The 27,526-nt window shown below is 45.4% G+C and overlaps 1 protein-coding gene across 1 annotated transcript in view; it reads left to right on the forward strand.

The window, feature by feature from the left end:
* Positions 1-4,246: 4,246 nt before the first annotated feature.
* The window catches only part of gfral (GDNF family receptor alpha like), a 156,800-nt gene continuing 133,520 nt past the window's right edge, over positions 4,247-27,526 (forward strand). The window contains exon 1 of the mRNA XM_085998264.1: positions 4,247-4,364. The gene's annotated coding sequence lies outside the window, so the exon portion shown is untranslated. The remainder of the gene's footprint in view (positions 4,365-27,526) is intronic.

Consider the following 27,526-nt stretch of genomic DNA (forward strand, 5'->3'; position numbering starts at 1 on the left):
CAAAATCAAATGTGTCTGGAACTGAGGGAATTCTTGAGGTGGAATTCGTTTTGACTGTATAATTACATGAGTTAAATTGGGCTATGCAATATTAGCGACAATTATGTTAACACTTTGCCCACTATTTTAATGACGGTCTAATTTGGTCGTTTTAAATGAGTTTGTATCTTCAATGAAAGCAGACAAAGGAATTTGATATGGACGCAGTGACACATCTGTTACTAATGCCACGCAGAGTGATTTTAACACAATGGTTGATGTCAGGGGCACCAGTTTATAAACAGCCGATGTAAGGTGGGGGGTGTTTGGATGTACGGTTCCTTCACGGTTAAGGTAAGGTCCCGTACACTTCAGTCATCTTCTATAGTCGCAAGTGGGCATAAAAGGCCTATCTTCAGGCACACGATTCAAAACTTCTCGACAACATAAAAGAAATCATGCAAAGAACCCTCTCCCCCTCTCCGTTTATTTGCGAGACTAAAATTCAAGAACAAGTTAAAATAAAAAGTTGCAAAACACTTAAGCGTCTGTTGGGAGAAGAGCATGTTACATTAAGATAAATTAGTGCATTGTAAATAAATGATTTGATGGCCAGGAGAAAGAAAGCGAGCATTAGTGAGCTGTAATAGCCTGCATTCCCAGAACTACCATAGCTGATCAAAATCAGCACCGTGTGAGTGCTTAAACTGCCACCACTGGCTTATCTCTGCTTTGTCCTGTCCACTAATGGTTAGAATGAATATTCCAGCAGGCTTTATGCTGGAACAGGCAGACTCCAACTCATTAAACCTGGTCACAAGAAGTATCCTAAAATATGACTGCAATGTTCAGACATAATAGTCGATCATTTATTACAGTAATTGAAATAAGAAGAAAGCAATTTGTCTGTAGAAATTCTGAACCGCCCCCCCCCCCCAGAAATTGCTGGAAATACACAGCAGGTCAATCAATGTTGGAAGAAAAAGAAAAGAGGTTTAATTTTCAGGTCTCAACCTGTGCAGGTCTATTCAGATGTGGACTGACCTGCTGTGTTTTTCCACTATCTACTGTTATTTCATGCAATGTAACTGACTAGCCACTGAGCACTAATTAAGTCATAATGCCTGATCTCTTGTACTGTGCCAGAAATTCAGGCAATAGGCAGGTCGCATTGCAAAAAAGTTTCTCAGTCAGCCTTTTCTGGTTTGCCACAATTTTCTGAATGCATTTGCGAGGTGGTGAGCCTTTCCCACTGGACATGCATATTAAGATCATCGGAACAGGAGTAGGCCATTCATCCCCTCGAACCTGTTCCGCCATTCAATTAGATCATGGCTGACCTGTATCTTAACTCCATCTACCCGCCTTGGTTCCGTAACCCTGAATACCCTTGCGTAACAAAAATCTACCAATCTCAGTTTTGAAATTTTCAATTGACCCCCAGCCTCAACAGCTTTTTAGGGGAGAGACTTCCAGAGTTCCACTAGCCTTTGCATGAAGAAGTGCCTCCTGACATCACTCCTTAATGGCCTGGCTCTAATTTTAAGGTTATGCCCCCTTGTTCTGGAATCTCCCACCAGAGGAAATAGTTTCTCTCTATCTATCCTATCAAATTCTTTAATCATCTTAAACACCTCAATTAGATCATAGGATTACATAGGATATACGGCACAGAAACAGGCCATTCAGCCCAACCAGTCCATGCCGGCGTTTATGCTCCACATGAGCCTCCTCCCATCTTTCCTCATCTAAATCTATCAGCATAGCCCTCTATTCCCTTCTCCCTCATATGCTTGTCTAGCCCCCCCTTAGATACATCTATACTATTCGCTTCAACCACTCCCTGTGGCAGCGAGTTCCACATTCTCACCACTCTTTGGGTAAAGAAGTTTCTTCTGAATTCTCTATTTCTTGGTGATTATCTTATAATGATGGCCTTTAGTTATGCTCTTCCCCACAAGTGGAAACATTCTCTCTGTATCCACTCTGTCAACATTTTTCATAATTTAAAGACCTCTATTAGGTCACCCCTCAGCCTTCTTTTTTCAAGAGAAAAAGACCCAGCCTGTTCATCCTTTCCTAATATGTATGAAGGGATAATTACAAGTCCTAGCCCTTTCGGGCTACCCCAGATCAGGCGTATTCCCCAGACATTCACCTTCAACTTAAGTTAGAGATAGCCAAATTCCATAAGATGCTTAAATGAGTCTAAAGATTCAGGCTGTCTCTCCCTAAAGGAAAGGAATGACTAAAGATGTTACCATCCTCCAGATAGCACTTTTAATATGTTTAGTTAGACTGTAACCTTCCGGATATTATGAAGGTCCAGAATACCCCCCAGAATTCTGCAACTCCTTACAAAAGAGTGTACAGAAATTGGATTTGCGAGTTTATACAGAATTACTCTTTGAGATAATTCTAAAAATATATAGTTTTATTTAAGAGCTGACATTCATTTAACCACTGTTGAATCAGTCGCAACATTAACAATTCACAATACAGATAGCTTACATTTCTTATTTCTCAGAGATCCTTATTTTTAAATCTTTACTTCGTTACATTTCTACATTTCTTACTTATTTCTAAATCCAGATTATCCACCAAAATCAATTACTTTGATTACCCGAGACTCATAGTTAAAAACTTACAGAGCGTGCCTGTGAAGTTGAGAAATGTTTGTCCCGTTCAGCGAGTTCTGACTTTCTGTTTGAAAAGCTCTTATTTTTATACCCTTTTTGCAGTGGTTTATTCTTTGAAGTTCTCTGCTGATGTCAGCTAATTGTCTTTAGTGAGACCTCTGTTGAATGCTTTCTATCTTACTGTCAATTCAACTATTGCATGCATAATTATGTCTCTACCTTTAGGTGTTTCATAAACCATCATAAAAACAATATGACATCTATGGTTTCTGTTTGATGCCATTCTTACAAAATGCTTTCATTCAATTCTTAATATTGGCATTACTGGTTTTTAGCAGCCATTGTGACTCTGTGGTGTTCCAAGTTCAATACAAACATAATGTAATTGCTTGGTGTATCTATTGAAGTCATATCTTCAAAGTGTTCTTGTTGGTATCATATTTACTATGTATATATTAAAGAAACTTCAACTAGGGTGGCTCATGCATTTCTAGCTATCTCAATTGGTTGCATATTTAATCGTGTTTCCTGTCTTCCAAGTTTAACATAAAAACTATTTGACCAGCAGGTGTTTCTTTTACTTGATGTCATATTTTCAAAGGCACATGCCTCTTTTAATGTTTGTGTTTCTGTTCAATGTGTTAGCTAGTAACACCTTAAACTGGGCATTTTCATTGTGTTCCCTCCAAACTCTAGACCTTTTGGAAGCGCCAAACTGCCATTTCAATAGCGTAATTGCTTTAGTATATTTAACTAATTCCCATTTCAAAGCTTGTTTGATTTTTACAACTTTGTTAAACAACTGATCTTTATCTCAGACGCCTGTATTTCTGTTTGCAGCCTGTGTCTCCAAGGCTTTAGATTTTTAAACCCAGTATATCATGTATTAATAATATCAGAAATCTGTTCATATTATGGTGTATCTTTTTGAAATATGGCATATTCCCTCACAATATGTATACCCTTGCATTTCTGGATCACTCCTTAATCTTCTATACTCAACGGAAAACAAGCTTAGTCTATGCAACCTGTCCTCATCATTTAACCCTTGAGCCCCAGTATCAAGAAATTGGCCATGTAGGATTTATTATTATCACGATCATCACTGTTATTTGATTAGTGTTTCTGCTATTCTTCAGCCACCACTTTGTCTTCTAAATTTTTTTTAACCGCTATTAGAAGTCACTGACTAGACTCCAATGGTAGAAGCTCTTTCTTGCTGTCATTGCCTTTGTTATAGTTATAGAACAGGTAGAAGTGAGGCAAACAAAACAATGCAGATCATTTTTAAGTCATAGTCTCGCCAGTCAATGGCGTTCTGCTTTCCTCTAAATCTCAGAATGCTGCTCCACATGTACAAAGAGATATGCACCGCATCGTGTGCAGCACATGTGTGTCTTCATAAGACAAGTGGCACCCTGGTTTTGAAGCATTCTTAATCTCACCCAGCTGCACACACATTCAATCTCCTTATTGGTGAGAGCATCTTTACATTGGATTACTTAATGATTATTTAATGTTTTAGTGTGTTTTTTAAGTGATCCCCATTCATACTTTTAACATGCCTATGCGGAGAGACCTGTCAAAAGTGTGAAGGGGGATTCCCTTCTTTGATTGGTTCCCTATGGCCCACATGACCCCAGGGACGCTTGCGAACCGCCTGTGCCCCTGGGATAGCTGGGTCTCTGCGCGCGTGCACCAGGAGAGGCCCAGGAGCGGAAGTGTCGGGACCTACAGAGCCAGCAGGTAAGTTCGTAGATTTTTCAGATCGGCGGCATCCGCCCGCAGGAAGCCTCCGATCAGAAAATCAGGCCCTATATGTTTTGATACTATGGATTACAGCTGCCACAGCCTAAACCACAACACTGAGTCACCTACTGAGAGGTGGGGCAGCAAAATCAGGAAATCATTTAGCTGCTCCATTTTAAAATTGAATTTATGCAACGGCAGGTGTAAATTTAGCCCAAAGAATCCCAGCACAACAGAACTACAGGAGCAACAAGCCTCAATTTGATTTGTCTAAATATATCACAGCCGCTAATTGGAACATGGGATTTTCAGGCACTGTGACTGAGTTCCAAGTTGTAAGAAATTTGTACAAATTTCAAAGGCATCTCTGTGCTTGCACAAGAGTCCAGACTAGTTACTAATGCCCAGAGTGTAAAAACATACAGGCTTTATTCTGGAAAAGAGAAACTCAAGCTTAATAAAAGTTTCCTATCCCCATCCTAGAATAGAAATGGTGCCAATACTTTTACCATTGCATTAACAGCTGGAGTGTTTCAATACTATTCGTACAGAATTAACAGCTGGAATTCTCTTGCTTTTTTGTCTAGAGTTCTCACAGTGTGTCCCGCATTCCAACTGCACCTGGTTGTTCCTGAAAACAACAAACCACTGTTGCCTGGATCATATTTTCTGAGGGCAAAGTCACAAATTGATTAAAGCAATGTCAATAGCTTTCAAGCAAAATGACTCTCCCAATGTTATCTTGTTATTGTAAACATTGCAGTATAGCTCACTAAAGTTCAAATTTGGTAAGGTTGTTAATTTGATTTCATAGAAAAACAACAACAACAATTTGTATTTATATAGCGCCTTTAAACGTAGTAAAACATCCCAAGGCGCTTCACAGGAGTGTTATAAAACAAGATTTGATACCGAGCTACATAAGGAGAAATTAGGGCAGATGATTAAAAGCTTTGTCAAAGAGGTAGGTTTTAAGGAGCGTCTTAAAGGAGGAAAGAGAGATAGAGAGGTGGAGAGGGGAATGGCAGAGCTTAGGGCCTAGGCAGCTGAAGGCACGGCCACCTATGGTGGAGCGTTTAAAATCAGGGATGCTCAAGAGGCTAGCATTAGAGGAGTGCAGATATCTCGGGGGGGGGGGGGTTGTGGGGCTGGAGGAGATTACAGAGAAAGGGAGGGGCGAGGTCATGGAGGGATTTGATAACAAGGATGAGAATTTTAAAATCAAGGTGTTGCTTAACCGGGAGCCAATGTAGGTCAGCGAGCACAGGGGTGATGGGTGAACAGGACTTGGTGCAAGTTAGGACACGGGCAGCCGAGTTTTGGATGACCTCAAGTTTACGCAGCATAGAACATGGAAAGCCAGCCAGGAGTCCATTGGAATAGTCAAGTCTAGAGGTAACAAAGGCATGGATGAGGGTTTCAGCAGCAGATGAGCTGAGGCAGGGGTGGAGTCGGGTGATGTAACGGAGCTGGAAATAGACGGTCTTAATTATGGTGTGGATATGTGGTTGGAAGCTCATTTCAGGGTTAAATATGACACCAAGGTTGCAAACAGTCTGGTTCAGCCTCAGACAGATGCTAGGGAGAGGGATGGAGTCGGTGGCAGGGAATGGAGTTTGTGGCTTCGGTCTTCCCAATATTTAGTTGGAGGAATTTTCTGCTCATCCAGAACTGTATGTTGGACAAGCAATCTGACAATTTAGAGAAAGTGGAGAGGTCGGATGAAATAGTGATGAGGTAGAGCTGGGTGTCACCACCGTACATGTGGAAACTGACACTGTGTTTTCAGATGATGTTGCGGATGGGCAGCATGTAGATGGGAAATAGGACATACAGTAAACTGTAAATTATTGTGGATACAACTACCTGAATTAGAAGAAATCTGGCTGTAGATTAACTTTTCCAGCCATAACTTTAGCCTAGGGTCATTTAAGATCAGTGATTCGCCCCCCTTCCCATTTAATGATAGTTTTGTTCTGACTACATATTAAAAGCCTTATTGAAAGATGTGTGTGCTTTTATTGTAGTTGAATGTATCCAGTATGTGCCCTATCTGATATTCATTTGTAAAGTCATTAAGTCTTTCTGGTGATAGAAAGCTCATACTGCATGAGTTAAAATAAAAAGTAAATATGAACATATATTAAGACAAATTTGTTCATCTTACAGCTTGAGATTCCTTTGAACAGGCTTGTTTTGCTCATATATAGTTGGATATTTTGTATTCATTATTCATTTCAGCCAAATAGCACAATTAACAAAGGGACTATTTTAAAGACTGTAGATTCAAGTCTCAACGATACTCATGAGTTTCATGAGTATTTAGATGGAGCATTGTGAGGGAGTGATGTATTCCTGACCTGCCCAGTTTTCGCCAATTCAGTCATGCCTCCTGTAAGGGGGGCATCTTTTAACTGGTTTATGGTAATTTATCTGGCCAGCAGCCTTTGTCTCTGAGCTCTGACCAATTCCAACCTTTTACCTGGTTTACGGTAATTCACCTGGTCAGCAGCCTTTTGCTGCTGCATTCTAAACCAATTTACAAACAGCGGTTTCGAATTGCTACCCCTCCTTCAGTTCTGAGTGGAGGAACTTAGAATTAAGGATATTAAAACAGACAAGTGATTTGGATGAGAGAAAAATCAAGTTTTATTACCTAAATAAACTACAATCAAAAGAATAAACTATACCACACGAGCACAGTAATTACAGTAAAACTATATAACGGGGTTGCAGACGGCGAAAACGAGGGATAAAATGACTACAATGTTATTTAAACAATCTTAGCAATTCCCTCAAATCACCACCCCAAACTCCTGCTAGGTTGCCTTGTTAAGGAGTCAGAACACCCTGCTCACCTGTGGTCCAGCGAAGTACAAAGAGAGAGATAGCTGCTCAGCAGATATCTTATATACCCGGTGAGCCCCCTGCCGTTCTGCCTTGCAAGGGCTGTGTGCAAAATTCCCACCCAAAGGGGCCAATACACAAGAGAAAGCTGTGATTGGCTAACTCAGAGTGGTTGGACTGGGTTAATGTGTCTTCTGGAGCTCCCTGGGCTGAAACAAAAGGGAAATACAACTGCTCTATTGTCCAGAATGCTAGGTGATTTAAACCCATTCAGTTCTTAAACGGTTCCCATTCAAGATCCAAAAGTCTCTTCTGCAGTTTAGATGTATCCACTCAATATACAAACAAATGCTAATAGCATTCAAATGCTTTGTAAACAAAGCATTGTCCTGTGGTCATCTGGAACCACAATTGATTGACAGTCTGGAGTGCTTAGCAAACAAGGTTCCTTTGTTCATGCTGGCAGTTTCAAGCACTCGATCTTAGAGTCAACATTGTAGAGCATTTTGTAAACAGGCATTGATTGTCCTGCTGGTGGGGGGGGGGGGCGGGTGGGGGACACCCCTTTGATTGGCAGCTCCATTGAACCTTACTTCCAGACACAGAAAGCTGCTTTCCAAGTCCTTTGTATTCGGCCATGTGGTATGACAGCCATTTTTATCCCTGGAAATTTAAAAGCACAACGCCCAGGAATTCTTTAATCAAAAAAATTAATCTTCAGAACTGTAAATTATTGCGAATTCTTACAGTCCGCCCTTGGATACTTCCAGCTTGCTTGTAGTATCCTCTTGAAGAAATGAGCAATAATTTCTGACCCCTCACAAACAACCATCCCCTGTATTTAACTAATAGCTATCTGCCACTGATCCCCGTCCCGTCTATTCCCCTTAAATTCAAGAAAAAAACCATGGTACGGTAGGCATCTTACAGATACTTCAGTTTACACGCTTGTAAAATTATGCAATGTAAATCCAAATTTACCAACACCTTTTACATCATAACTTATTACAAAATGTTGCAATCTTAGTTACACAATGTAATCAAAATGATCCCAAGCACGGAGAGGGTCCAACGTCTCTGCTCGACTTGGAACTATGAAACAAAATACAAAAAATCATTAAACATTTGAAACAACATGCTTAAATAAACCCCGATCATCACGTGCTGGTGATGGGTCACGAAATTCGAGTGGGTATTGCTTCTCCCACCCGGGCAGTAAAAGTTCCTTCCACCCCCCTTTGATCATCTTAAACTTTAAAAACAGGCAGAATGGATTTACAGACCAGCCTGCTCCGCCAGCCCCGAGCCGTTCCCTGTCCCTGTGTTGGAGGCGGGGTACCCCTCATGTGTAAAATTACCTTGGCACAGACCGAGACCGGGGAGTATGGGACCGTGACTCCCAGTCCCTCCCCCTCCCGTCTTCCCTCGACTGGCTGCAGAAAATGATGGGTGCCTGTGTGGCGGCTCTCCCTGGCCCCACCCAGATCCGGCCACCCACTCATCCTTCCCAGCCACACTTACCCTCTTTGCCCGTGGGCCCCTGGGTGAGTTCCTCCCTTCCCCGAATGCGCCCAGGCGACTCTTGGGTCTCCCCCTCCCTATACAATCTTTCCCGGGCCATCACCACCCACTCCCGGGGAACGCGTCCCTATGACAAGGCGCCCGCGCTTCCCCATCATGACTCCTCAACAGCGAGGTCTCCCGCAAGTGAACTTCAGTCAGGATGGTGCTGGGTTGGGGGCCGTGCCCCACCCAGCTGGGGCCATCTCCTCCCAGTAGGAGGAGTAGGCAAGTTCCTCCGGACCCTGTCCGGTTTTTCCCGAAGGTCACTGTGGGGTCTCCTGCATTCGTCCAGTGGCGAGGTGATCCCCAACATTCTGTCTCCATATCTTCATTCAGTGCCCAGCTCGGGCTGGGCGAACGGGCCGCTTCTTGGTCCAATCTCCTGCAAAACTTAAAAGGACATGCAGCCAGGTCTCACTGACCTGCTGCCTTAGGTGGAGACATGGTCGGGTCCCTTGACCTCGGACCAAAATACAAACATTTGGTACACATGTAAACTTAAACTTTTTACACTTAAACTTAAAACTAGTTATATCAACAAAACTTAAAATACACCTTAAAAGCACGCTATATTCACACCAAAGCTATGATACAAATGCCGCCCGTGTCCGGACAGCCAGACTAATCTCTGGCTCGGGAGACCACCCTACTCCACTGTAAAGTGGGTGACCATGCTTTCTTAGGCTGGGGCACCCGCTGAGACCTTCTGAGGGGTGTCTCTATGGGGGAAACTTTGGCTGGCGGACCCTGAGCTTGGGTCACAGCCCCAGCTGGCTGGGAACCTTCTCCCCCATGTCCAAATAGCCTGCACTGTATAATGTACCTGGCAGCCTGCCAGTGCAAATCTCTCTCTGGGTTTGTCTGCTCTTCCCTGCCCACTCCTGTGCTAGGGGCAGGTATACCCTCACCACCCGCTGCTGGTGGCTGGAAATTTTCCTCCCCATGTTTAAAACCTGGTGTCAGCTCCCTCCCTATGTCTCCTGCAAGAGGGATTGCTATCCCTGCCCCCCCCAGGGTCCCACATCATGGGTGGGACCACTCTAGAAGCTGGCTGAGAAGCTGGTCCCTTTAAACAGGCCACTGCACCTGCGTGAATCTGCTGTTCGGAAGACTGGGGGATTCCTTTCTCCAGACCAGCGCCTGTGCATGCGCGGGCAGCTTCAGTGAATGAATGGGCAGCAGCCTGCTGATTTCTGATGCTAGGCTGCTGTTTCTTTGTTTCTGAGCCACCTAACTTGCTCAAATTTAAACTTTGGTTCGAATTTAAGCTTTTGCCAAAATTTAGGTCCCACTGGGGTGGGGAAGTGTCCCAATTTGTGGGCAGGACAACCTGTCCCTGGAAGCAAGCCACATTGCCTGTCTTTGTAGGCTGTGAACTTGAACTTGCATGGACAGCAAACTCATGTTCCCTCACCCAGGTGGCTTTAAATGGGGAATTTTGGACCTGCCTTTCATCTGGGGCCAAAACTATCCCCTGTGTGCCTCCCTTGTCCCGGATTTCTGCTACTGGACCTGCTCTACAGGGGTCCCAGAACTCTCCTTCTCTGTTCCCTGGCTTAAACAGCTTACTCTGAACATGAATGGCTCCTCCCCCCACACAAGCCACAGTGCTTGCCTGTGAACTCGAACTTGCTGTGGGCTGAGGATTCCTAATCTCAGGCTCACTCCTCATGGGCGGACCGTACCTCCGTTGTTGGAGGGGGTACACTGGACCTGGTTCCCGCCTGCCTAGCGGGACCTGCTGGTGTTCTCCTACCACCCCATTGTCCACCCCTCCTCGCTGCCAGAGTTCCTCAAGACTTGGAGCTGTGGGCTGCGGTCTTGGGGTCTCTAATTCCCAATCCAGCACCGTTCTGGGTGCTGCCTGTGGGATGGTTCTACTTGGGCTGCCAGTAAAGTCCAGCTGACCTGCCTTCGGGCTGATCAGACAAATCATCCCCTTTGATGCATTTAAAGCTTTCTATCTCTGCCCTACAGGGGCCATGATCTGCTTCCTCAAACCTTAGGGCGCAGGCCAGCTTATAAGCTGCCTTTACTTCCCTCAACTTCTCCTCCTGCTCTGTTACTTTTGAGGTGAGGCGGGCATTCTCTTCCCACAGTCTCATCTCGCTCCTCTTTGCTTCTATGATTTGATACCTTAGGAACTCTGTCTTGTTTCTCACATGGCTCTCTCCCTCGCTAGCTTCTTGGGTGAGGCGTGCATTCTCCTCTTGTAGCCTCATCTCTCTGTCCCTAGCCTCTGCTACTTCCTGCAAAAGGCGCTCTATAAATGCCTGGCATTTCGTGACCCCTAGTGTGAGGCGTGCATTTTCTTCCCGCACCCTCATCCCACTAGCTCTGGCCTCATACACCTCTCTGAGGCGTTCTACCTCCGCCTGGCATTTTTCAAGCTGGGACTCCCGATTCTTGGCCTCTTCAACCTCCTCCTGCACCCTTTTCTCAACCTTCTTAACCCAGCCACCTATACCATGATAGGTCAGCCTACATGCTGCTGCTAACATCCGCAGGGTTACCCACATACTGAACATGAGAGAGACTATAGCTGATGCTTTCTCCAGATCCAGACCACTTATTAAATCAAAAACTGCCTCCACTCCTACCTGGCTTGCCATTTGTAAGGGGGGCATCTTTTAACTGGCTTATGGTAATTTACCTGGCCAGCAGCCTTTGCCTCTGAGCTCTGACCAATTCCAACCTTTTACCTGGTTTACGGTAATTCACCTGGTCAGCAGCCTTTTGCTGCTGCACTCTAAACCAATTTACAAACAGCGGTTTCGAATCGCTACCCCTCCTTCAGTTCTGAGTGGAGGAACTTAGAATTAATGATATTAAAACGGACAAGTGATTTGGATGAGAGAATAATCAAGTTTGATTACCTAAATAAACTACAATCAAAAGAATAAACTATACCACACAAACACAGTAATTACAATAAAACTATATAACGGGGTTGCAGACGGCGAAAACGAGGGATAAAATGACTACAATGTTATTTAAACAATCTTAGCAATTCCCTCAAATCACCACCCCAAACTCCTGCTAGGTTGCCTTGTTGAGGAGTCAGAACACCCTGCTCACCTGTGGTCCAGCGAAGTACAAAGAGAGAGATAGCTTCTCAGCAGCTATCTTATATACCTGGTGAGCCCCCTGCCGTTCTGCCTTGCAAGGGCTGTGTGCAAAATTCCCACCCAAAGGGGCCAATACACAAGAGAAAGCTGTGATTCGCTAACTCAGCGTGGTTGGACTGGGTTAATGTGTCTTCCGGAGCTCCCTGGGCTGAAACAAAAGGGAAATACAACTGCTCTATTGTCCAGAATGCTAGGTGATTTAAACCCATTCAGTTCTTAAACGGTTCCCATTCAAGATCCAAAAGTCTCTTCTGCAGTTTAGATGTATCCACTCGATATACAAACAAATGCTAATAGCATTCAATTGCTTTGTAAACAAAGCATTGTCCTGTGGTCATCTGGAACCACAATTGATTGACAGTCTGGAGTGCTTAGCAAACAAAGTTCCTTTGTTCATGCTGGCAGTTTCAAGCACTCGATCTTAGAGTCAACATTGTAGAACGTTTTGTAAACAGGCATCGATTGTCCTGCTGCAGGGGGGGTGGGGGACACCCCTTTGATTGGCAGCTCCATTGAACCTTACTTCCAGACACAGAAAGCTGCTTTCCAAGCCCCTTTGTCTTCGGCCATGTGGTGACAGCCATTTTTATCCCTGGAAATTTAAAAGCACAACGCCCAGGGATTCTTTAATCAAAAAAATTAATCTTCAGAACTGTAAATTATTGCAAATTCTTACACCTCCTACCAACCTCAGATAGCATAGCAGTGAAGGTAACCACAAAGGATTTTGCACTCCGCCCGTGTCGCTTTCCTGAAAAAGATGGTGGTGAGAATCGTAGAAGGGAAAAGAATTTGATCAACCAACGGAGAAGCAAATAAACTTTTGAAATGTATTCTGTTTTTAATATATACTTATGCCTTTATTATAGGATTACAGACAAACATAAAGTTAATGTATATGTGAAAGACCAGATAATATAAGTCTTATAGTAAGAAGCACTTAAGTACGTTTCCAATTATGTAATCTTAAAATGTATAAAAAGTAAAGTATGACTAAACAAAACATTGGTTTAAATAGCTTGATCTGGAATTATCAATGTTACATATCCAATTGTTACATGAAGGCTAAGTAACAGACAATTCCAGCAACAGCTAGATAGCTTTATGTGATTAACGATTAATGCAATCAGTGCTTTGGGATCAGTCTATACTCAGATACTGATATGCAGTATATATTGAGCTTTCATATATTTTAGTGTCCATCTCGTGAAAAAAGCCTTCTTTTCTTATCCAGGATTTAGTTATCTGTGGATGATACCTCATATTTTTGATAACTATATAATGCTCTTGGACATTTCTTTGATTGAGTTCCATGTAACAGAGCTTAGATTATTCAGAAGAGACAGGACACATAATTAGTAAGAGGAGCAGCATTGCGCGACAGAATTTGAGACTCAGTTATTAGTAGATATTCTCAGAATGGAAATGTGGACCAGTAATGAAAAAAAGGTGAATATTAGGGAATGGCTATAGTCTGATATAGGGCCAAAATATGCATGGATATGGACTTCTTCCAACAAGGAGTGTTTCTGGTAAATTGAGAATGGGGGACTTTTAACCTAATCAGCTGGGCAGAAAAGTGATGCGATCAGATTAGCCATCCATTTTACACAGCGCCCATTTTTACCTTCCATTGAAGATTAACTGGTCATTCATCTCAATTATTGTTTGTGGGATTTGTCTACATAACACTTCACTTCAAAGTAATTAATTATACGTGATGCTGTTAGGGAGATTTCTCAGAGACACGATAAGGTGCTACATCACTGCAAGTCATTTCCTTCCACTGGAGACATTCCCATTTTTCATATTGACCCGTCTCATGGCTTCTCTTATGATCTTACTGTCTGAGGAAAATGACCAATTGAGGGGCAGTCCGGTAATGTGCACGTGTGTTGACTGGGAACTGGACTAATGCTGCCCAAACTGATTTTATGTAGGATTCCTACAACCTGCAGACAGAAAACACATTCATCCTATTAATCTGGGTGAATTTAAACTGAGGTACAAGAAAGAAACAAAGAACTTGCATTGATATTAATCTTCCTGCTTTGTTTAAGAAGACCATTCAGCCCATTGTGCCTGTGGTGGCTCTTTGAAAGAGCTCTCCAATTAGTCCCACTTGCCTGCTTTTCCCCATAGCCCTGCAAACTTTTTCCTTTTCAAGCATATATCGAATGCCCTTTTGAAAGCTACAATTGAATCTGTTTCACCACCCTTTGAGGCAGTGCATTCTGGATCATAACAACTCACTGCGAAAAATAATTCTACTCATCTGCCCTCAGTTCATTTGCCAATCACCTTAAATCTGTTACCAACCCTCCTGCCAGTGGAAACAATTTCTCCTTATTTCCTCAATCAAAACCCTTCATAATTTTGAGCACTTATATTAAATCTTCCCTTAATCTTCTCTGCTATAAGGAGAACAATCTCAGCTTCTCTAGCCTCTCCACATAACTGCCCCTCATCCTTTGTATCAGTCTAGTAAATCCCCTCTGAGGCCTCTCCAAAGCCTTGACATCCTTTCTAAAGTGTGGTGCCCAGAATTGGACACACTTTGCATATGCAATGTGCCTAATGCCAAATTCAGGCAGTTGCCTTGGACAGCTAGAGAGGAGCCATAACTAAAATGGTGGACGGCGCACTTCTGGCAAGGAATGAGCGCACACACGCCGTTCACCATATTGGACACTTAGGCATTCGTTTCACGCCAGTAAAATAGGTACACGTGATCCAATTTCTGGGCCATAGTGGCCAGAGGAAATCCTCTTGCTATGTTTAAGATATCACTAACACATAGTAAATAGAGGAAATCTTCCCCCAAAGACAGCAAAATGGAAAAACTATTTGCAGTGGAGATTCAAGAGAATATAAAAGATTATTTGAGTACATTCATAGCAGGAAAATATGAATAGACAAATATGACCTCTTCTAAATGAAAGAGGTGGAATAGAAGGACTTTTAAACTATTTGTTCTCAGTAGTATGCACTGTAGGAGTTAGCAATATTTCTGATCTTGTCACCAAATTTTGTGGAAATATATCAGAGATGATAATGAAAATATTGCCATGTAATTGGCGTGAAGAAATTAGAGCAACTGATGTATTGAGACTGGATAATGTGCAGTTGTGAGAATTAAAATAAATGAAGGCGGGAGTAGCGGTTGCTTTAGTGAAAACAGAACTGGAGAACAGCTAATGTGATTGCAATCTTCAGAAAAGGTCACCGGAATGATCTCGGTAATTATAGACGAATTAGCTCGGTCATAATAGTGCCAAACATATTGGCGTCTCCTATAAAGAAAGCAATTAAGGGTCATCTTGAGTGATTGAAGGTAATTAAGCAAAGCCTACAGAAGTGAATGGCAGCCTGTGTTTAAAACTTTTATGAGGATCTTTTGAGGATGTAATCAACTTGCTGGATTAAGGCAATATGGGTGATATTATATTTTGATTTTTATTAAAAAGTTGAAAGCTTTTGGCATTAAGGAGCACGGTGCAAATTGGACAGAGAATCGACTAGACAATTTGCAACAAAGATACATTCTGAATGAGTATATTCTTCCAAATGCTACTGAAGACATGAAGAGATCCACAGGAACCAGTCAGTCGGTCATCCGTGTTTCATATTTATTCATGATACCGGTGAAGCAGTTTTAAGCAGCATCTCTAAATTTGTACCTGATGTCCTATTACTGGAGAAATCACTTAATGGTGATATGGGGGCGGTACATACACATACCATAATGCTGCATATTTCAATACAGATCATCTTAACTTCCCACCTCGATTTTAAAATTCTCATCCTTGTATTCAAATCCCTCCATGGCCTCGCCCTACCCAATCTCTGTAACCTCCTCCAACCCTCTGAGATCTCTGCGCTCCACCAATCCTGACTTTTGCACATCCCCAGTTTTAATCGCTCCACCATTGCCGCTCGTGCCTTCAACTGCCTAGGCCTGAGCTCTGGCATTCGCTCCCTAAATCTCTCCGCTTCTCTACCTCTCCCTCTCCTCCTTTAAGACCCTCCTTAAAACCTACTTCTTTGACCAAGCTTTTAGTCACCTGTCCTAATATCTCCTTATGTGGCTCAGTGTCACATTTTGTTTGATAACGCTCCCGTGAAGCACCTTGGGACATTTTACTACATTAAAGGCGCTATATAAATGCAAGTTGCCATCAGATGTTAGTTGGAAAGGAAAATTTCCCCGTGCTTTGTGCCTGGTGATCACTTCTATTCATGTTTTTAATGACTCTGTTACTATGGCACATTTTACTCTAATATTGACCACAACCACCAAAAGAACATTGTACAAAAATTGCAGGTTTTACTGCATAACGTTGCTGTGAAAGTTACTACATGAGTGTGTATAAAGGCTTTAAAATGCAAGTGAAAATGACTTGGCTAACGATATGCTCCAGTTCTTGAAGTTCATTTCCTCCCCTCTGTCTTTACTGACATCTTTCCCCCAATACCAGGATTTCAAATGAATGGGCATCCTGGTCCTGATGCCTGTCTGCACTTTGAGTATGCCTCTCAGAGCCTAAACTGGAGGCCTGATGTATCCTGCTATCCTGCAAAACAACAGCTTCATGTCAGACAACTCCTGCTGTGGCACCCGGTAATTGGGCACAGGTTCAGTGGGATAGCAGGTCTCACATTTCTCACCAGATCCTGAAAGCCCAGGGAGAAAGTCTCCCAGTATCTGGCCCCAAGTGTATGAAAGGCAGCAGGCAGGGCTCTCTCAAGCCTGTCCTCCAGTGCGTTCAGGGCTGCAGTCTATGCTTCTATAATGAGGAGGAGGCACTGTTCTGGGACACTGTAATGGCAGAGGACGGTCGCAGGCTGTTACATGCACCATTGATCTCTGCAATGAGGACAGGGTTTTCCTGATCTTCCTGAATATGAGGCCAGTGGACCAAGTTGACCATGTCATATGCCGAACTTCCCGGGAGAGTAGCTTCAGACCTTGTACAAACACTTGATGTCCGTCGAACATCCTTTTTATCCTAGGACCCATGAGATTTGAGCCCACTGCTTCCTCAGCCAACAGAAGGCACCTCTTCACCTCTGCTGGGGAATGGCTGAGTCCTCATCCACCTCCAGCTACGTAATGCTCTGGGAGTCAGCTGCTGTAACATTCACAACACCCCAAGTGAATGAGAGGTGATGAAAGTGGTGTAATAGAGGGAGAGGAGGAATGCATGCCAGGGGTACAAGGGTGAAGATGGTCATCATCATCATCATCATCTTCCTCATTTTCCGCCTCCTCTATTGCTGTGCAAGACCTATGGAAGAAGAGGACCTGAGGTAAGTATAAGACCTGAGGAAGGCAGATTATTATCTAAATGGCAATAGATTGGGAGAAGGGGAAGTGCAACGAGACCTGGGTGTCCTTGTGCACCAGTCGCTGAAGGTAAGCATGCAGGTGCAGCAGGCGGTTAAGAAGGCAAATGGTATGTTGGCCTTCGTAGCAAGAGGGTTTGAGTACAGGAACAAGGATGTCTTGCTGCAGTTGTACAGGGCCTTGGTGAGACCACATCTTGAGTATTGTGTGCAGTTTTGGTCACCTTATCTGAGGAAGGATGTTCCTGCCATGGAAGGAGTTCAGCGAAGATTCACCAGGCTGATATCTGGGATGGCAGGAATGACGTATGAGGAGAGATTGGGTCGATTGGACTTGTACTCGCTGGAGTTTAGAAGAATGAGAGGTGAGCTCATTGAAACTTATAAAATTCTGACAGGAATGGACAGACTAGATGCAGGAAGGATGTTCCCGATGGCCGGGGAGTCCAGAACCAGGGGTCATAGTCTAAGGATAAGGGGTAAGCCATTTAGGACTGAAATAAGGAGGAATTTCTTCACCCAGAGAGTGGTAAACCTGTGGAATTCTCTGCCACAGAGGGCGGTGGAGGCCAGTTCATTAAATATATTCAAAAAGGAGTTGGATATATATCTTTAGGCTAAAGGGATCAAGGGATATGGGGAGAAGGCAGAGACAGGGAACTGAATTTGGATGATCAGCCATGATCTCATTGAATGGCGGAGCAGGCTCGAAGGGCCGAATGGCCTACTCCTGCTCCTATCTTCTATGTTTCTATGTAAGTAGTGATACCTGCCCTCCTGTATGCTTCAGAGACATGGACCATGTACAGCAGGCCAATCAAAGCACTAGAGAGGTACCACCAACGCAAGATCCTGCAAATCCATTGGCAGGATAGGCGCATCAACGTCTGTGTTCTCGCTCAGGCCAACATCCCCAGCATCAAAGCTCTGACCACGCTCAATCAACTCTGATGGACTGGCCATGCCTGTTGTGTATGTACCTTTAAGGGAATAACTGGTCTTAGACTGCAGTACCGGCAGTGACCACCCATGTATAAAAGGCCCTAGCAGGCTTCTGTATTTCAGTCTGACGTTGCCTCCTGTTCAAGTAAAGTTCCTGTTAAACTGTTCTCCCGAAGTCCGTGTTTTATTGAGGCGCGGACTTTACAGTGGCGACGAGTAAGTACGAACTCACCGGCAGTGTGGCAGCATCTCACGGGGATCTCGCCCTGAGAGGAGGGTTCTGGAAGGTCGTAGTCTGAGCAATGGGCGTCGACCGAGGGCAACCGCCCAAAGAATTCATCAGTGTTCGGGGAATTGCGGGAGAGACTGTGGAGAGCTGTGCAGTTAAGGTGTTCCAGCAAATCGTGCTGGTAGCAGGTAGCGCGCTGACCCTTCCGGATTGCGGCGGGCTCAAGCTCGATCGAGCGGCTCTACAAAACGGGCCGCGTAGCGTCGCCGGGAAAAGAAAACAGAGAGAGCGGGTGGAGCGCACAGGGCACGGTCGGTGCTCAAGAACAGGGCAGCGGAGAGAAACTGAACTGAGGGGAAGGAAAGCGAGATGCGCCGAAACTGCGGGTCACTGCCATTACCCCGTAGAACGCTAGGAGCAGCGTGGCAGCAAGGGGAAGAAGCAAAAACGCGGGAGGCGCCATTTTATTCCATTGGGGAAGAAGTAAAAGCGCGGGAGGTGCCATTTTAAGTCACCCAAGATGCCGAAAAGTGGCAGTATCACTGCTTTCGACAACAAGGTAGAAGACTGGACCACGTATGTGGAAAGAATTGAAGTGTACTGCAAGGCCAATGAGGTGGCCGATGGGAAGAGGGCGTCGGTATTATTAAATCTGATGGGTGCGAGTACGTACGGCCTATTGCGGAATTTAATTATCCCAGCTAAACCAATGGAGAAAAGTTTTGAGGAGATTGTTCATATCTTACAGGAACACCTAAGCCCTACACCACTGCTGATAGCAGAAAGATTCAAGTTCCATAAAAGAAACCAGCACAGAGATGAGAGCAATGCTGACTATCTGACGGAACTACGCAAGTTATCGAAGCACTGCCAGTTCGGAGCAGGACTGGCAGACACCTTACGGGATAAGTTTGTCTACGGGCTCCAGAGTGAAGGAACCCAGAAACGACTACTTTCAAAAAAGGACCTGACGCTAGAACAGGCTTTCAGCGTGGCAGTATCCTAGGAAGCAGCAGCATGGGGAGCTGCGGAAATACAACAGAAACCACAAGAATACAGCGCTAACGAAATGGCGTATGGAGCAGAAAAGTGCTATCACTGCGGCAGAACAACCCATGAGCAGAAGGACTGCTGGTTTTAAGACAAAACATGCAGGCAATGCGGAAAAATGGGACATATAGCAAGAGTCTGCAGGTCGGGAAAGAAAACCGACACGACAAGAGCTACTAAGGAACAGTACAGGAAAGTAAAGAAACTGACAGACAGTAGTTCAGAAGATCAGGAGAGTGATAAGGACTCCGGGAGCAGGAGACTAAGTTGTTTAAAGTTACACAACGTGATCGCAAAGGAAGATCACCGAACCATTTGGGTCACCCTCATGATAGCAGGGTCCCCAGTAAAGATGGAATTGGACACAGGATCAGCCCTAACTGTCATGAATCGACGAGACTATGAGCGGCTATTCTCACACATACCCTTAAAGGACACGTCCATTGTATTGAAGACATACACGGGGCAAAAGGTCTACCCCAGAGGAAAAATAAGGGTGCCAGTTGAATATAACGGAAAGGAAACACAGAAACTATACATGTATATACTACGAGATGGAGGACCACCATTACTGGGACATGAATGGATCCGAAAAATACAATTGGATTGGCATTCCATTCTGGCACTAACTGTGACTGACAAAAAGGATGATGACGTCGCACCTGGACGTCTGTCACAAATTCTATCTGACGTGGAAGAGGTGTTCCAACAAGGACTTGGGACTCTAAAAGGAGTAAAGGCAACCATAAAGATTGAGGATAACGCAACCCCAAAATTTTTCAAGGCCAGACCGGTGCCATACGCGATCCGCCCAGCCGTTGAAGCTGAACTGGAGAGTCTGGAGCGTTCGGGGGTGCTGTCTAAGGTGGACTGGAGTGAGTGGGCCACACCCATCATTCCTGTAATGAAGAAAGCATTGAGCAGCATGCCTGGGGCGCCAAGGAAGGTTCGCATCTGTGGGGACTTCAAGGTGACTGTGAACCCACTCCTGCACACAGTACAGTATCCACTTCCGCGGAATGAAGATATTTTCGCCTCACTATCTGGAGGGAAATGTTTTACAAAGATTGATCTGGCTCAAGCGTATCTACAAATGAAGGTGGAAAAAGCATCTAGGAAATACCTCACGATAAACACTCACAAAGGCCTTTACCAGTACAATCGACTGGTATTTGGGGTAGCATCGACCCCAGCTATTTGGCAGAGGGCAATGGAACAAGTCCTGCAAGGGATCCCAGGGACCCAGTGTTATTTGGACGACATCCTGGTTACGGGCGAAAATGACAATGAACACCTTGCCAACCTGGAACAGGTGCTCACGAGATTGCAGGAATATGGGCTACGAGCCAACCACCCCAAATGCGAGTTCTTCAGGAGACAAATCTCGTATTGTGGCCACATGATTGATGAGGAAGGGTTGCATAAGTCGCCGGACAAGATTGAGGCTGTAGTCAAGGCCCCAGCACCGGAAAATGTGTCGCAACTGAGGTCGTTCCTCGGGTTGGTGAACTACTACCATAAGTTCTTGCCGAATTTATCTACAATTCTGCACCCACTGAATGCCCTGCTTCAAACTGGTGTAACATGGAAATGGAGTGATGAGTGTAAGCGTGCCTTTCAGGAATGTAAATGCCTAATCACTTCAAAAGAAGTATTGGCCCACTACAACCCAACACTACCGATTCGGTTGGCATGTGATGTGTCACCTTACGGCATTGGAGCGGTACTGTCACACAAATTCCGTGACGGTTCAGAGAGGCCAATAGCCTTTGCATCGCGCTCGCTAACCTCAGCCGAGCGTAACTACGCCCAGATTGACAGGGTGGCCCTCAGCCTGGTGTGGGGGGTGAAGAAGTTCAATCACTATCTGCACGGGCAGAAATTCACCCTACTAACTGATCATTAACCCCTGGTCTCGATTTTTAACCCAACGAAGGGCGTTCCATTGATGACGGCGCAACGGCTGCAAAGATGGTCACTTTTTCTAGGGGCACACCAGTACGACATAGAGTACAAAGGTACAAAACAGCATGGGACCGCTGATGGCCTGTCGCACCTACCGTTGCCTGCGGCGGAAGAAGCACCTGCAGTGGACCCTGTGGAGATATTTCATGCGACCATAGTCGAATGTTTGCCTGTTATAAACGCAAGTATTGAGAAGGAAACCCGAAATGACCCTACACACTCTCGGGTCTATGATTTGACGGTGAAGGGATGGCCAGCATATGGCGACTCACTGTTGCCAGCATTCTCGCCAAGGAGAGAACAGCTGTCAGTGTGCCGGGGAACCTTGATGTGTGGATCCCGAGTGGTAATTCCACCCAAGTTGAGAGATAGAGTGCTCAATGAGCTTCACGAGGGTCATCTGGGAGGGGTAAAAATGAAGAGCCTAGCCAGGGCGCTTGTGTGGTGGCCGGGAATCGATAAAGAAATCGAGGATATGACCAAGAGATGCACAGGATGCCAGAAGGTCCAAAACGCTCCACCACAGGCCCCGCTACATCCATGGAAGTGGCCCTCATCTCCATGGCAACGGGTACACATTGATTTTGCTGGTCCATTTATGGACTCAATGTTTCTAATCGCTGTGGACGCCCATTCGAAATGGCCAGAGGTCATTAAAATGTCCTCCACCACCACGGAGAAAACTATTGCAGTCCTGAGGGCCATCTTCGCCAGGAATGGGTTGCCAGAACAGATTTGCTCCGACAATGGCCCACAGTTTGCGTCTGAGGATTTCCGGAGGTTCCTGAAGAATAATGGGGTGAAACATTACACATCCGCCCCATATCATCCAGCCACAAATGGATTAGCTGAGAGGTTTGTTCAGACCTTTAAAAAGGCCATAAAGGCAATGTATAATGGCGACATACCACTACAACACAAGGTGGATAATTTCTTGTTTGCTGACCGGAATGCGACACATGCAGTAACCAACCAAACTCCAACCGTACTATTTTTCAACCGAAGACTAAGATGTCGCTTGGATTTGCTCAAACCAAACATAAGATGAGATGTTGAGGATAAGCAGTTCCAGCACATAAATGAGAAGCCAACCAGGAGCTTCAAGATAGGGCAACCAGTCTTGGCCCGCGACTACCGAACAGAAAAATGGCAGCCTGGATCGATATGCACACAGCAGGGACCACTAATGTACACAGTGGACATTGGAGAGAGCATCGTGGGATGCCATGCTGACCAGATTCTAGAGTCACAAGGAGAAGCCAAATCTATACCACAAGCTGGTGCACCTGGTAATGAGCCCGAAGTACAGATTGCGCCTACCTCAGAAGCAGGGGTATTGGAAGCTGATGAACCAACCAATGACAATGAGCCAGAATTGACTCCACCGCAAGAACAGGATACTCGAGAAAGGCGCTATCCAGTCCGGATCAGGAAGCCTCCTCAAAGACTGAACTTATAAATGAACATTTCAGTTGATGTATATAGTACTGGGAAAATTGTAATTGTAATTAGTTATTATTTAGTTGTTAAATGAATGTTATGTACTGTTTATCTAAAAGGGGAGGAATTGTTGTGTATGTACCTTTAAGGGAATAACTGGTCTTAGACTGCAGTACCGGCAGTGACCACCCCTGTATAAAAGGCCCTAGCAGGCTTCTATTTCAGTCTGACGTTGCCTCCTGTTCAAGTAAAGTACCTGTTAAACTGTTCTCCTGAAGTCCGTGTTTTATTGAGGCGCGGACTTTACAATGCCCAATACGAGATTCCCAAAACAAGCACACTACTCGGAGCTCTGACATGACAAGAGAGCCCCAGATGGGCAGAGGAAGTGCTTCAAGGACACCCTCAAAGCCTCCTTGAAAAAGTGCAACATCCCCACCGACACCTGGGAATCCCTGGGCTAAGACCACACAAATTGGAGGGGAAGCCTCCGGGAAGGTGCCGAAATCCTCAAGTCTCTTCGCCGGGAGCAAGCGAAAGCTAAGTGCAAACAGTGGAAGGAGCGCACGCCAACCCAAGCACCCCACCCACCCGCCCCTTCAACCACTGTCTGCCCCACCTGTGACAGAGACTGTAGGTCCTGCATTGGACTCATCAGTCACCTGAGAACTCATTTTTAGTGTGGAAGCAAGTCATCCTCAGTTCCGAGGGACTGCCTAAGAAGAAGAAGACTATGTGTTAGTGATAGCTTAAAGATAACAGGAAACATTCCTCTGGTTACCATGGCCTGGAAATTGGGCTTTGACCATTTTTAAATACACAAGGGGCTGTAGTACATGCTCCCCGCACTTGAATGGTGAGACTCGAGGCTGTCCAGGTATTGGTCCTCGGGCCTCATTGTGAAGAGCCACCAGTGATGACGACCGTTTGGACCACTGCTAAGGTTGTAATGGCCCTCAGGTAAGTGTTACCGGAGTTCGGGACCTGGGTTGGGGAATGGGACGGGAGCCTGGGTTGGGGATCGGGGCCTGGGTTGGGAATCATGGAGGTTGGTGTCTGGAATTGCGAGGGTCAGGTCATGAGCAGATGGAAGATCGGTGTTGGGCATCGGGTCAAGAGCAGTGACGATGGTGGTGGGTGGGGGCGATTGGGTTCCTTTATGTGGGGTTAGGAGGAGTTCTCCTGCTCCTCCTGGCTCCACATTCAGGTAAGTTACTTACCTTCTTTGTTATAGGCAATCCCTAGGGCTGGTATCCCTGAGTGCAGCCGGCGCGATTGTGAGCTGCCTCAAGGCAAGCCAATCGTACAGATGGGGGCCTCAAACAGGCACATTATTTACATCTGCAAAGGGCCTAATGACTGCTTCAGGTGTATGTAAAAGACGCCTCTTGTTTGTCCTTGCCCAATATGATGGGCGATGCACTTCCAGCCGGAAATGTCTACACGCTTCCTGCCTGCCATATTGGGCCTTATTAGTCTGAGCAGTGCCCGAAAAACGGACGTTAATCGGACCAATTTCTAGACCGATGTATTTTTGAAATCAAACCTAGCAGGAAGATTTACTGTGGTTACTCTATGTTAGGAAATCAGTTTATTTCAGTTAGTTAATGTTTTTCCCTTCATTCAATCTTTACATTTCTTTAATTTTACACATTTCTACTGCTTCTGATTACGTTTTCATTTCTTTCTCGAGATTTTGCATATTTAAGTGAATTAATGCTATTCCTTTCATTCAATCATTTTATTTCTTTCATTGCACTCATCTCTACTACTTTTTATCACTTTTCCATTTCAACAACAACTTGCATTTATATCGTGCATTCAACATAGAAAATGTCCCAAGATGCTTCAGAGAAGCACAATCAGACAAAAATCAATGGCAAGCCAAAGAAGGTGATATTAGTATGGATTACTAATGGCTTTTTAAAGAGAGTTTTAAAGGAGGAGCGAGAGGTGGATCGGTTCAGGAAGAAAATTCCAGAGAGTAAGGCTTAAATGGCAGAAACCAGAGTCGCCAATGGTGGGGCGAATGTAAGGGGATGCACAAGAGGCCAGAGTTGGTGCAGGAGTTGTTATTGCTGAGCAGAGAGGCCAAGTGCTAGAATGAACCTGTACCATGAGAGGACCTCCTAAACCTGTGACCTCTACCACCGAGATGGAGAAGGGCAGCAGAGGCAAGGAAACACCTCCACCTCCAAGTACCCCTCCAAGGCACATACCATACTGACTTGAAAATATATCACCACTCCTTCATCGTCGCTGGGTCAAAATCCTGGAACACTTTTACTAGCAGCACTGTGGGAGTACCTACACCTCACGGACTGCAGCGGTTCAAGAAGGCGGCTCAGCACCACCTTCTCAAGGGCAATTAGGGATGGGCAATAAATGCTGGCCTTGTCAGCGACACCCATATTCTGTGAATTAATTTACAAAAATGAAGTTGTAAGGGGTTTCATGCAAGAAGGGGTTATGATTGGAACCAAACACTGGCTCCACGTAAAAGAGTTAGAGAGTCTCTGAACCATTGTACACTGTGAATAAAGACTTGTCATTTAATTTAAGAAGAGATGGGATCAGTGGAGGGGGTCCCATGGTGCAAAAATGAAAAGTGGAAGTTTTCAATTGTCCTACCTTGACTGCCCTCTTCAAGACAGTAAATATTTTGCAGCTCTGGCCAACTGTCATGTGGGTGACCAAGGTGGCCCTCAGCACCACTGCTACCTCCCTCCAACTGGCTCTGATGACTGAATTAGCTGGGCTCCTTCCCTGGAAGTCCAACAGGAGGTCTTTCCTTTGGTGGGTCTTATCAAGGAGGATCTGTAGATTGGCACCTGAAATTTTCTGGACTCGCCTCCTTTTGCCACCACTTATCTGAGGCCTCATTGTGAGCCACCAGTGTATAAAGTTGAAGCCATGACAAAATCTTGAGAAATCATAAAGAATCCCATTGGTAAGAAATCACTGCAGTGGGACATTCTGACAAAATGTTGGAAATGAAAACATACCACTTACCTGCTATGGCTCCAAGAATCTGCTGCCATCTTAAGTTGCTGCAGGCCTTGAAATCTCGCAGCACCAGGTTTCCTCACATCCCTACGCACCACCCCTCCCCCGCAGCGAGTTATCTCCATGGTGGTCCTGCCTGTTGCAATGGAGTGATCCGTACTCTGTGAATAAAGGCTCGATACTCAAGAGTCAGATCAGTTTGACATAAATTTTATTGGACAGCACATATGAGTAATACAAGCAAGCAATACATTTATTCACTTACCCTGTGGCTCTTGCAGAGTTTGTAGGAGTACTGGGTTGCTGGAAGAGATTTGAAAAGTTGTTAAAGTGTGCAGGGAGTGCTGCTGGATGTTGGAAAGGCATTGGCTGCTGCTGGAAGGCCTCTGACTGCACCACTTGTTCCCAGTCATGGGGGCTCTAATTGCAATCCCCCTCGCACTGCAGCATGAAAGGGAGATGGAGCAGAGTCAGCAAAGAAGACAAGCTGCTTGCAGAGGGAGGAGGAGGAGGGAGAGGAGGGCTCTCAGCAGGAGGCCTTACCCAACTAGGGTCTTCAGGGAGCACTTCTTCTACCTGCACCTAAGCCAGGAGCAGTGTGTTCAGTGACTCCGCTTCACCAAGGAGGTAGTCACAGAACTCTGCCACCTCTTGGATCCAGACCTGCAGCTTCAGAGCCGGGTAATGACGATGCTGCCAGTGACCCTCAAAGCGAGCGTGGCCCTGAATTTTTTTGCCAGGCTGGAACAGGCAACTTAGCAAACATCTCACAGTTCACCGTCCATCCATCCGAGAGGTCACAGAGGCTCGGAGAGGGGACTTCATTGTTTTCTCTCTAAACAAAGAGAAACAGGAGGAGCACGCACGTGGCTTTGCCAGGATATCGGCATTCCCATGGTGCAGGGTGCCATCGATGGCACCCACATGGCTTTGCGGGCACCGCATATCAATGGTGATATGTACCATAACTGTAAAGGGTACTGTAGTGTATGTACCTTTAAGGGGAGAACTACTTTTTTACAGCTCGTGTATACTGTAGTACCGGCAGTGACCACACCTGTATATAAACCCTGAGTAGGGATCTGTAGAGCAACCCTCATCCAGTAAACACCTGTTGATTGTTCCTCTGCAGTCTCTGTCGATTTATTGAAAGACACCATACAGCAAAATCCACGGATTTAACATTGGCGACGAGTCGATTCGAACCTACCTGCAACTCTGCAGAAGAAGGCGGATTCCACCAGTGCGGGCGTTGACCATCCAGAGAGGACTTGAGCATCGCAGAGGAGGCTGGGGAGAGCTGGGCTTGGTTCTCCAGTAGCGACGATCCAGCGCAGCGGGCTGGCAGCAGGTACGGCGCAGACCCATCCCGGACGGCGGCGGCTGGAGCCGACCGACGGCACAGAAAAAGGCCGAGCAGCGTCGACGGGGTAAGAGAGAGGGTAAAGCACACAGGGCGCAGCCGGGGTTGAAGACCGAGTGACGCCATTTTGAGCCACAGTGGAGAAGAAGGGGGAGCGCGGGAAGAAAGGAAAGCGCGGGAGACGCCATTTTGAGCCAGCGGAGAAGAAGGGAGAGCGCGGGAGATGCCATTATTAGCCAGTCTAACCACACCCAGGGATGCCGAAGAGTGGCAGTGTCAC

The sequence above is a fragment of the Somniosus microcephalus genome, chromosome 9, assembly GCF_052327205.1.
Source record: "Somniosus microcephalus isolate GS21.2 chromosome 9, FLI_Smic_1.0, whole genome shotgun sequence".
Taxonomy (NCBI): domain Eukaryota; kingdom Metazoa; phylum Chordata; class Chondrichthyes; order Squaliformes; family Somniosidae; genus Somniosus; species Somniosus microcephalus.